At 42.7% G+C, this 10,775-nt stretch overlaps 1 pseudogene; it reads left to right on the forward strand.

The window, feature by feature from the left end:
* The first annotated feature begins 1,710 nt into the window (after positions 1-1,710).
* Positions 1,711-10,274, forward strand: LOC115293431 (annotated as a pseudogene).
* The last annotated feature ends 501 nt before the right edge of the window (positions 10,275-10,775 follow it).

Here is a 10,775-nt window from a genome sequence, read left to right on the forward strand (position 1 = left end):
AACATCCTTATCTGTTATTCCCATGTCTTGGAAGTGGGTTATCTTTTCTGAATTACATAAACCTGCTGCTGTTTCTCCTAAACCTAGTTCATTGTTGCTTCTGGTGACTATGAACTCTAAAAAGGTCACAGGAACTCAAAGCCGCTGATTACGGCTTAGGAACCTTCCTCAGCATCCCCAGTCCCTTGGGCTCAAGAAACAGGAAAGATATCATATTTGAGTCAAAGAAATATAATCAAGAGAGCACCAGGGTTGTAGAATCAGTAGCAGCTATGCGCAAGGAGGGATGGGAGGTCAAAAGATTTAAAGACCTGGGATTCCAACAGCGATCAAAAGAAGATAAAACGCCCTTTCCGTTGCCAAGCCGATCTAACACGAGATAGCATGAGTGTGCTGGCGAAGTTCACAAAACAAGCCTAGTGGACCTTTGTTTTCTAAGAATAAGTAAAAAAGAGGAAAAAACAGACTGTGACTTGAAGTGATTAAAACAAATCAGGAGGGTCATTCGTGTTTGTGGGTGTCGGGTACCAGTTGCAGTCACCTGGACCGCAACTCCAGCTTTATTTCCACTCACCTCCAGGTGCCAGGTACCTCCTTACACGCGGCGTGGCGGGCTGTTTAACGCGTGCCTAATAAGCCAGCCAACAAGCGCGGGCTGGGGGAGCTGGGGGAGCTGGGGCAGGGCGCCTGGGGGGGTTCCCTCACGACCGGCCACAGGGCCAAGGCCGTGTGAGCTTCTGCTGTTATGAGGCAACGCTGGGAAGGCAAGATGGAGGCTTCCCGCGCTCCCTCGGCTCCTCAGCACTCTCTGCACACGTTTCCTTCTGAGCAGAGCCCAGTAGGTTCCCACTTGGAAAGCTTCAAATCTTTCTCCTACTTGCCTGGCCTCGCCCAGTTTTCTTTTCAGAAGATTTTACAGTGCGGGGCCTGACGGGGTCTCGAACCCCAGGAACTTTAAGGTCATGACCTGAGCCAAAACCAAGAGTGGGTGGCTGAACCAACTGATCCACCCAGGCCCCCCTGACAAAGCCATTCACAAGAGCAATGCATTTCACTGTCAGGTGCCTCCACTGACACCGCAGGTCTCCAGAGTCCTTTGCTCACTCTTTTCCTTTAATACAAAGTTTCTCTCAGACTGTGTGAGAAATTTTCCGAGGAAAACTCGGTTCTCAGCTAATGTCTTCCCACCACCGTGACAGTCAACCTTAAGAGCAGTGTCCGTGGGCTGACGACCACGAAGCTGTAAACAGAGTCGCCGCACACTGATAGCCGGCCGGGGCGGGCGCAAGGCAGAGGACGCCGAGCAGGTGGCGAGCCAGCGGCTGGAGGCGGCCGGCCTGCGGCGGCGCATGCGCCACCTGCGCAGCCAGCGCCGCAGAGCGGTTCAGGGGGCGGCGCGGCGTGGAGGCCCAGATTTCGCCCCAGCGGCGGCGTCTGAGCTCGTGCTCGCGCCTGAGGCACTGTTTTGTGTCACCTCGACCCGAGTTCTTAACAGGGATTAGCCCCGACTTCGTGATTAATCAGCACTTTCTGGATTTCTCTGAGTGACGTCATTTGTGCTGAGATAAATTAGTCTCCTCTCTGAAAGCTTCTGCCTGAGCAGGGTCCTGTGTCCCGGAGGCTCAGCCTCCGCCAAATCCGCCCGGTGGCCCCTGGAGCACTGAGTGCCCGGCCATAGCGCCTCTGTCGTTGCTTTTGCTCACTGGTTAAATGCAAAACCTCAAGATTTTCTTTCTGATAATTATAAAAGGAGGGCATGCTCGAATAAGAGGTGGCAAATTACAAAAAGAAAAGGAATCATCCAAAGTGCCACCTTCAGGGCTAGGTCTGTTAATTCTGAAGCATTTGTGTCCAGTCTTTCTTTCTTTTTTTCGTTCTTTGTTTTTCTTTTCCTTTTTTTTTTTTTGCCAAAGAATTTTAGGTTTTAAACATTGCTCAGCTGCAATCATGTTATAAATACATTATTTTGTATCCTAGCTTTTTTACTTACTACGGTAGCAGAAACATGTACTTTTAGCAAACATTGTTTTAAAGCTCATTAAGAGTGCCCTTAGTAGATGTGCCATCAGATACTTAAATACAATTTCAATTTATGGCCATCTAGGATGTCTCTTAACTTTTACTGGTATAAGTAGTAAGTAGACCATCCCTACACCCTTCCCCCTGTTTGGGGGTGTTGGTTGGTGGAGCATACAAGCATGTAAGTACTGCCTAAATTTCACCCCGTGTATGTTCAGGAGTGACAGAATCTCAGAAATTTCTGCTGTTTTCCATATTGTTGACGGTGGAGAGTGAGGGTAGAGAGCTGATAGTGCAGAGCAGTGGGACGAGCTTTTGTGCCTCTGAAGGGGAGGTCACAGGCTTTGCAGTGGAGGTGGAGGTTAGTGACAAAAGAGGATGTGCCTCTCAATTGAGTAAGGAAGAGAGACCACAGGAAAACAGTAAACTGGCACCCGAAAGAAAAACTCTCCGTGAAGATGAGTGGATGATTTTATAACGCTGATGTTGAACATTCAGTTTTACTTCTGTTAGTCACAAGCTCCAATGTGTTATTTGGGAAAACTCTCCTTCTCCCTTTCTTTTACTTAAATAAATAAATAAATAATGCAGAAAAAGAACTGGCCTAAGTGAAAGAAGAGTAATACCACTTAGTGCATTTTCTGCCTTCCTGTGAATTGCCTCTCTAGAAAGAGAGATTAGTGTATTTTTGTAAGATTGCAGATTTCTAGGATAAACGGAGCCCAGGAGCCATCCAATACTTCCTGTGAGCTCTTACATACACCTACTTCTACTAATATTCTGTAAGTCACCTTGACTGAGAGTTGTTGTGGTAGGTGAAGGAGATGGTGAAGAAAGGGTGGTGGTTTGAGAACACATCCAAGCTTCCAGGGGACTTTTTTCACGAAGATCGTACACATACTGTTATTTGTTAGTCTGCTCATTAAAGGACATCCAATGCTAGTATTTACGTGAATACCAAAGCACTAAAGGTCCCTGCCATGACTGGAGTCATGACTGTCTGTAACCCAAGGGATAAGCAGGGACAGTCAGCTCTTGGCATCTCCCTCGTTGCTTGGTCTGGAGAGGCTTTCCACTATAGGCACACACTCTCTCTACTCAAGCCAGTTTTCTCAAAGCTATCTCTGTATGGAAAGCTAGACTGACCAACTGGCAACGTTCTCTGTCTTGTTTTAAACACACACCACAGGGGAACCTGGGTGGCTCAGTTGGTTAAGCATGTGACTTCAGCCCAGGCCATGATCTCACAGTTAGTGAATTCAAGCCCTGTGTTGGGCTCTGTGCTGACAGCTCAGAGCCTGGAGCCTGCTTCAGATTCTCTGTCTCCCTCTCTTTCTGCCCTTCCCTTGTTTGCACTCTATCTCTCTCTATCAAAAATAAATGAACATTATTTTTAAAAAAATTTAGGGGCACCTGGGTGGCTCAGTCAGTTAAGCGTCCAGCTTCTGGCTTCCACTCAGGTCATGATCTCACGGTTCGCGGGTTCAAGCCCTGCATTGGGCTCTGTGCTGACAGCTAGCTCAGAGCCTGGAGTCTGTCTTCAGATTCTGCGTCTCCCTCTCTCTCTGACCCTCCCCTGCTCGTGCTGTCTCTCTCTGTCTCTCAAAAATAAAACACATAAAAAAATTTTTTTAAATAAATACACACCACAAAGCATCCAATTTGTGTAAATGATATATATTTTGCAAAGTAGCTGCCAATTCTTGACCCATCTGAGAACTAGCAGTGAAACAGCCTCAGAAGGATAGAGACGGACCACGGTGGATTCTTTTCCCCTCTGAAACCAGAAGAGATGCCTGCCCTTCTCCCTGTCTCCTTTCCAGAGCAGCTTTCTCTACTGACAGTGCAGCCATCCTCCTCCTTCTAAACAACTTGCCCTACCTCCTTGGTCTCCACCTAGAGGGCAGGTCACCCTGGTGTCTCCGCAGGGTGATATTTGCTCTAAGAGTGGAGGAAAGCCAGGCTTCTGAGCGAGACACTCCAAATATGGCTGCCAACAACAAACCCACCAGCTCCCAGATCTCCAAATCTGCTCCTTTTTTGGTACCCAAGGATTCTCACAGCTCCCATTTCTGGAGGATGGTTTCCTTTTTGCTATCCAGCTCTCGTAGGATGGGGAAAAGCCAGCTCCGTTCTCATCGCGTCCACTGAGGTCGTCCTGCCTGGCCTGGGCTCAGCAACTCTTTCTCAAAGTCACAACATTTTTCAGGCACTTGCTAACCCTGCTGTGTTCTGCCTGTTAAAAGGTCACCTGCTTTTTGAATTCTTTCCACTCTCCTCCTGGTTATTTGTGATAGCCTCTTAGAAGCTTAAAAATAACATTTATTTCCCCAGTGGTTTTGTATATTTCCATTTGGCAAACTTTATTTTGTTCCATGTGTTTCTAAGGGAACAGAAACGAAAAATGGTTTATATCCTACTTCCTACAGTGGCCTGACGATGTTTTCAGACTAGAATTGTCCTTCAGCCCAAAGTGGGTACACCCAACTATAAGCTGGGCTGTGATGAAGAAACTACATAAACTGCAAGGACAATGGACATTGTTTGGCAGTTGGAAAATCTACTTCATCGTACTTCCTTTAATCAAGTAGTGAATTTTTTAATAGATTCAAGCTACTTTGCATGGACATGATAACAATATAAAAGGGAGTTACATTATAATCATGAGGCATGACACTGTGTCCCATTGTTAAAATAAAAAAGGAGTTACATTAAATAATAGATTATTTAAATTTAAATTTAATTAAATAAATATAAATAAATAATAACATGTTTAAATAAAATAAAAGGGAGTTACATTATAATCATGAACCATGACACTGTGTCTCATTGTTAAAATAAAAAAGAGGTCAATATAAGAAGTGAAAATGGAGGACTGGAAGGGGTGCATGGGGGCTTCCAAGGAAAGGAAATATGCAGGAAATGTTCTATTTGAAGATCTCAGTGATAGTTACATGAGTGTGTCCACTTGGTGAAAATTCATTAAGTTCTATATTTATGATCATATTTTTTTGCATGTATATTCTACTTCAATACAAAGTTGATTTATGATAAACAAACTGAGTGTTTTTTTGAAGCAGGCAGTTAAGGCAATGAAGGCAATTATTCATTCAACAAATATTGTTATAGTTCCTAGTCAGTACACAATGGTAAGAACAGACATTGTACAGATTACAAGAATGAATATGTTAGTGGCCACAGAGCCTGGCCTCAAGGAGCTTACGGATAAGAGTCGGCTACAGGGGCGCCTGGCTGGCTCAGTTGGTTAGGCATCTGGCTTCAGCTTAGGTCATGATCTCACGGTTCGTGGGTGTGAGCCCTGCATCGGGCTCTGTGCTGACAGCTAGCTCAGAGCCTGGACCCTGCTTCGGATTCTGTGTCTCCCTCTCTCTCTGACCCTCCCCTGTTTGCACTGTCTCTGTCTCTCAAAAATAAATAAAAAACATTTAAAAAATTAAAAAAAAAAACAGTGGTCAATAGCCATGGTATGGAAACAAAGTAAGTGTCCAAAAATGGATGAATTGATTAAGCAGATGTGATGTATATATGATATATGTGATAGATTTGATATATATACACACACATATATTACATATATAGCAAAATATTCAGCCACAAGAAAGAAGAACATTGGTTTTGACAATGTGGATGGACTTAGAAGGCATTATGCTAACTGAAATAAGTCAGAGAAAGACAAACACTGTATGATCTCACTTATGGAATCTAAAAAAGTTGAACTTGGGGTGCCTGGCTGGCTCAGTGGGTAGAGCATCTGACTCTTGATACAGAGTCACGAGTTCAAACTCCACACTGGGCATAGGGCTTACTTTGAAAAAACAAAAAATAAAAAATGAAAAGCTAAAAAAATTAAACAGCTGAACTCATAGAAACAGCGAGTAGAATGTTGGTTACCAGGGGCTGGGAATGAAAGGTAGAGAATAGGGAGATGTTGGTCAAAGAATACAAACTTCGAGTTTTATATTTCTTAGAGAATGAAATATGTTCTGGGGATCTAAAAATGGCCTGGTGATTATAGTTAATAATACTGTATTATATACTGGAAAGTTCCTATGAGAATAAATCTTACATGTCTCACCACACACACACACACACGCACACACACGCAAGGTAATTACGTGACCTGATGGAGGTGGTACCTAACCCTATGGTGGTAATCACTTTGCAATTATAAATATATGAAATCAGTACATGATAATACACCATAAATTTACACAGTGGTATGTGTCAATAATATGTCATTAGAACTGGAAAAAAGAACTGAAGTGTCTAACAGGACCAGTCATGGGTGCCTGGGTGGCTCAGTCAGTTAAGCATCCAACTTCGGCTCGGATCATGATCTCACAATTAGTGGGTTTGAGCCCCACGTCAGGGTCTGTGCTGACAGCTCAGAGCCTGGAGCCTGCTTCAGTTTCTGTGTCTCCCTCTCTCTGCCCCTCCCCTACTCATGCTCTGTTTCTCTCTGTCTGAATAATAAATACACAAAAAGTTTTAAAAAGCAGATCAGAAAGAGCCTTAACTTTTAAAAACTTAACCAATGCACAAATAATTAGTTCTGAATTGCTATTGAAAGCCATTATGTTACAATGAAAGATAAATACATGAAGTGGAAAACCAATGGAAACGAACATACTTAAATCACCTCCCAAATGTGTGTGTGTCTGCTACAAGTTAAAGGAATTACATTGTAACATTTATCGAACAATCACTAGGTACCAAGTACTGTGTTAAACCCCTTTCTCTCTACTATCTTAATTACTCATCCCCAGATCCTTATGAAGCATCTGTTATTATTTCACTTTACAGATAAAAAATTGAGAACTTGTTTCCAACAAATACAAAAGTCATAAATATAAAAAATAGATACAGCCACCTGAGATCTCGTTTGTTTCCAACAAATGCAAAAGTCATAAATGTCAAAAATAGATACAGTGTTTAGTGCCAGAATGTGCTTCAGTGGTTAAAATAGAACTGAGTTGAAAATATGTTTACATTCACATTTTATTTAAATTTATCTTTTAACTGAAAAGAGAGTCATCTGGGACTAATTTAAGTTCTTCAAGACCTAATGGTCTTGATAAGTCCATTTATCAAGGGTGTTTTATGGAATAATTCAGACAAGCGTGTTTGGCAAGAGGTAATTATCACATGGAGTACCAAAAACTGATAAAGTCTGGCCTATAAACTAGACTAGATGTAGCACAGGACAGTTGTTTTCCAGTTTGCTTGTAAACTCTTGTTCTGTAGAATCAGAGACAAAACAGCTATGCTACGTAAACTATAGGATGGACATCCCAGCTCTGAGCTGTGAATGTTTCCAAATAGTTCCAAAGAAAGGGAAAAAGATTTAACCTTTCTACCGTGGTATTTCTAGAAGCACTGTGATCTCATACAAAGCCAAGTTACTATGTATTTGATAGTCATGTGGTTCAATAGTTACTACTGTCATTTTTCCCCTCTACTTATAGGACATGGAGAAAAACAAACTAGGTTTTAGTTTGGCTCTTCATAAATCTCAAATTATGCAGAAATAAAAAGTTCATCAAAGATCCATAGTTTCCATTGAGAATTTCCTTCCTTTGGTTTTTTAAGACTTGTCCTCCCCACAATAAAGCACAAAATAAATTTTCCCCTCTTTATATGCATTGAAAGAGAATTAAATTCTTGAATGGAAATTGTGTTTTCTTTTAATTCCTGACAAACTGAGTCCTATACCTGACAGCCGCAAGGTAGGAAGGCAGCTGAGTTATTCAAAGAAGCATTCTGTACCTGATCTTGCCATTCAATATCACAGGGTGTGATGAAAACTGGAACAAATATGGAAATCACAGAGGTGCCAGAACATTACATTTAAAAAATGGAATTATTTGAGTCAATCTGGAATGTCTGGTTCTTTTGGTTTAGGCCTCATGGGTAGCATTGTGCTTCAAAAACAACTTGAATTGGCTACCAGGATTCCAGAAGGGTAACATAATCTTGTACCTTTGTGGAGAGATGCTTATCTTTGTCTACTGTTAACAGAAAGAGGCTGGATTCTTCCACCTTTTCATGTTTCAAGATGAAAATTGTTCAAATAAGTTCCAAACCTGAATGGAATTTGGAAACAAGAATGGGGGGGGAGGTAATTTCTCAGTTATTTTTGGTTTGTGCTAGTCTTTATGTGAAATAAATGCCCCAACATGAATCAAATCCTGTATAGCTACAGAAATAAGGGGCTAGGGGGAGGCTCATCCTCACTACTTCCCCTTCTGTGATTTGGCAGTTACAAGTTCTCAGAGTTAGTAATCCTCAATACAAGGCTCAGACCTGCGAGGAGACAGAGACATTTAAATGAGACCCAGGAGTGGCAGCAGCCCAACTCCCCTTCTGGAAATTGCAGCCTGGAACCCAGGGCCACCTGCCCCCTACCTGGGATGTTCCTACCCCTGCAAAGGCCTCCACTGAGGGCCCTCCCCTGTCACCAACACACAAAGTTGAAGAGGTGTTGTCCAACCACAGTAAAGGGTTGGGGAAAACCAGAGGGAATTACAACACATAAAGGAAGGAATTTTAAGCTGTGTCATCCAACAAAAGGAAAAAAATCCCCACCAAGTTAAGGGGATACACCCAAACTCCTAATCTTGTTGACTTCTTGCCATAGAGTGGCAATGAATCCCCAGGCACCTTTGGGATTCCGGAGCTTCTCCACATGGGGCTGGTCTAATTTCATCATTCCTCCTCTTCTTGGTGAGCAGATACCTCCATGCCTAGTCTATCCACTTAGAAGAAGACTGGTGGCTTCAGCAGGACATTCCACGATGCGTTGTAGGAGTGAGTCCAGGATCCAGTTCCTTTGAAAGCATCACTCCCAGTCTGGTGTGCAAACACACCTCTGAAGTCTACTTGGAATGTGCACGCACACTCACACATGCTTCTCCATCTTTAATGTGCAAATAAACCACCTGGAGTGAGGACTGATGCTGCCTTGCTATTTTTTAAATTTATTTATTTTAAATTTTTTTTGATGTTTATTTATTTTGAGAGAGAAAGAAAGAGAGTGCAAGTGGGGGAGGAGCAGAGAAAAAGAGGGACACAGGATCTGAACTGTCAGCACAGAGCCTGACTCTAGTCTCTAACTCACCAACTGCAAGATCATGACCTGAGCCGAAGTTGGATGTTTAACTGATGGAGCCACCTGGATGCCTGTGATTTACTTAATTGCTTTAATGTTTATTTTTGAGAGAGAGAAAGCGAGGGTGTGTGGGAGAGGGTGAGAGACAGGGAGGGAGTATTTGAAGGAGCTTTGCGCTGACAGCACAGAGCATGATGCAGGGCTCAAACTCACAAACCCCCGAGATCATGATCTGAGCCAGTCAGATGCTTAACAGATGGAGCTACCTAGGCCCCCCCTACACTGCATTTCCTACAAGCTGCTAGGTGATGCTAGTGTGGTCAGTGGTCCACGTTCTGAATAATGAGGATTTAGTTAATATACAATCCACAGTCAACTGCCTTCAATTGTCCCAAATATCTTTGACAGTTTTTATTCTTTTTCTTTTTTTTACTCAGGATCCAATCTGGAATCACCCATGACATTTGGCTGTTACGCCCTTTGAGGAAGAGCGTTTAGTTGGCTACTCACTTGGTTATGCAAAGACCCAGTGAAAGTGTTAGTGTTTCCCCTTGTGAGACCTTCTATCAAGCGCCTGGACAAGGATCCCAGTCTCTGTGAGGGAGGGGCAGAGGAGAGAGTTACATCTGAAAGGAACCACCTGGATGGATAGTATATAGCGACCCTGGAACCCCCGCTCCTCAAGAATATTAAGGTGATGATGAGTCTTACGAAGAGTTGGATATAATGGAGTATGCAAGAAGATACTATTGGTGGAACCAAGTGTTTGGCCACAGTTCCAAACGCGTTGTAGAAAAATACGCAGTAGTCACCCAGATTGTAATGAGTGGAGTGACTGGCTGTTGTGGGGGATTTTTGTTCCAGAGAGTTGGAAAGCTTGCAAGCCACTGCAGTAGGTGGTGGCTTCCCTCTTCTTCAGATTGCCAGTCACAGTGGCTGTGTGTGGATTGACAGGAAGAGAGCCAAAAGAGATATAAACAGAGTGAAAAGACAGATTGAGAAATGAGCAAATAAGGCAGCACCTAAAATCAACAACATAATTGAAGAAGCAAAAGAATTTGTCAAACAGAACATGTTGATATCCAGTAGATTTGTGGGAGGCCTTTTGCTAGGCCTTGCATCTTAAAGATATGAATATTCTGTCACAGTGGAGTCACCTATAAGAAGGGAAATAGTGGCAATGAGGTGGTTTGTCAGCATCACTCATGGCCAGATTCTCCACGGCAGCAAGAAATAGCCAGGGGGACAATACCAAACTCACAACTTAGTGTCTGGCCATTGAAGTTTGGCAAACTAATGTCTGCTATAAAAACAACCTATGTGGTATGTATACAATAGTATTCCTGAGCAAAACATAGCTTTCATTAAATTTTTTAAATTTGCATTTGTATTTAAAGTAGCCTATAAAATACCACCATTGGATGTAGATATATAGAGGAAAGAATGTGTTAGATATATTCCCCAGTGAAATATGTCCAGTTTAAAATGAGGACAATATTTGGCTTTATAGTATAGTGCCAATAACTAAAAATTTGTATTAGAGCTCCAACATTAAGGTTGGTTTTTTCCTTAAAGACATGTTTGCAATAAACTGAAGAACTGTACTTCCCTTTGTGGAAGGATTTTA

The sequence above is a fragment of the Suricata suricatta genome, chromosome 6 (genome assembly GCF_006229205.1).
Source record: "Suricata suricatta isolate VVHF042 chromosome 6, meerkat_22Aug2017_6uvM2_HiC, whole genome shotgun sequence".
NCBI classification, from domain to species: domain Eukaryota; kingdom Metazoa; phylum Chordata; class Mammalia; order Carnivora; family Herpestidae; genus Suricata; species Suricata suricatta.